General features: G+C 63.8%; 1 protein-coding gene across 1 annotated transcript in view; it reads left to right on the forward strand.

Annotated features, from left to right (window-relative positions):
• The window catches only part of VPS4A (vacuolar protein sorting 4 homolog A (S. cerevisiae)), an 11,608-nt gene that overhangs the window by 2,550 nt on the left and 7,586 nt on the right, over window positions 1-1,472 (forward strand). The window lies entirely within an intron of this gene.

The following is a 1,472-nucleotide window of genomic DNA, read 5'->3' on the forward strand; positions in this document are numbered from 1 at the left end:
GGGCGGGCAGTGGAACACGGCAGCACCAGTCCAGTGGGACACCCTGGTGGGGCTGATGGCTCCTGGCAGGGTGAGGGGATTGGCTGTGGGGATGGTGCCGGGTGTCTTCCGGGGTGCCCCTGGCATGCTGGGGAAGGGAGCCCTTCCGCCTCTGCGGGCCACTCTGGCAAAGTGCTGCGAGTGCCAACCCACAGACAAGCATGGGGAAACCTTTGGTGTTTTCCCTGCTAGCGCCAACAGCAGGAGGGGGTTCCGGCCCCAGGGATCGATGGATGCCAGAGGGGGCTTGGCCCCAGTGAGGCCGGTGCTAACGCGGCATTGCTGAGCAGCTGCCTTCCTGCAGCAGGTCGTGTGAGGGGTGCTGGCAGCGCTGGGTTTCCTTTGCGGTGAGCGTGTAGGTGGGGCAGCAGCGGCTGTGCCGGGGCGGCTCTGCGCTGGCACCGGGTCACCCCGAGCTGAAGGGGTGGCTGCAAGTGCTGCAGACCCACTGCCAGTTTTGCATGAGATGCTCCTGGGACTGATGCTGGAGACAATTGCCCACATCTGGCAAACAGCTGCTGAGCGGCCCCATGGCAGGAGCTGTTGGCTCTGCTGCTGCCCCATGGCGTGTCCCTGCCCTGCCCGGCCAGGCAGTGGGATTAGGGGTGCGCAGGGACGGCGGTAATCCCGGGATCAGCACAGCGAGAGGCTAATATTAACTCATTTGATGCCCACAGCAAGGACAAGTGCCTCGTGGCAGCACGTCGCTGCCTCCCCGCCCTGCTCAGCTCAGCAAATCCAGTGGGAGGGGGGGGGGCTGGCCTGCCTGCTCCCCATCCCTGCCTGCATCCCCCTGCCCAATCTCCATCCCTGCTGGCATCTCCTGGCAGGAGGATTTGCTGCTGATGAGCCCTGGACTGTGGGAGGCACCTGCCCACCAAACCTCCGAGTCTGAGAGCAGGACCTGGGCCCCACCACCACCATCGTTCCCGCTCAGGCCCGGCACTGCTGCGCCAGCTGGCCTGGCTGTGGGGGGGTGTTGGCTTCCCCCAAGCAGTGAGGAGCTCCAGTTCGTGGTGGATTATGGTTTATTTGCTTAGTTTTGTTTGGTTTTGACTCCTGTTGCCCTGGGGGGGCGTGTGGATGTTGCTGTTTCTGACACATTCCTCCATGGGGAATGGGCTGTGGGGGTTTGGCAGAGGCACAAGGCATGTGTGGGGCAGAGGAGCTGTGGGCAGGGGTCCATCAGTGCTTGCTCATGGCTTTTCCAAGTGTGCCGTCATCCCTGCGCTGGCAGGCGGCTCCGCTGACCCTCCCTGACATCTTGAAGGCGTTGGCTTCCCCGAGCTCCACGCGAGCCCATGGCAGCTCCATGCAGGGCTCAGGGAGGGACAGTCCAGGGGGAATCAGAGTCAGTGCCTCCTTCCTTCCTGTCCAGCCTGTAGAGGAGCACGGAGCCGGGATGTTGTGGCTGGGAAGGCACCTTCTTCCTC

The sequence above is a fragment of the Chaetura pelagica genome, unplaced genomic scaffold (assembly GCF_000747805.2).
Source record: "Chaetura pelagica isolate M959 unplaced genomic scaffold, ChaPel_1.0 scaffold232, whole genome shotgun sequence".
NCBI lineage: Eukaryota > Metazoa > Chordata > Aves > Apodiformes > Apodidae > Chaetura > Chaetura pelagica.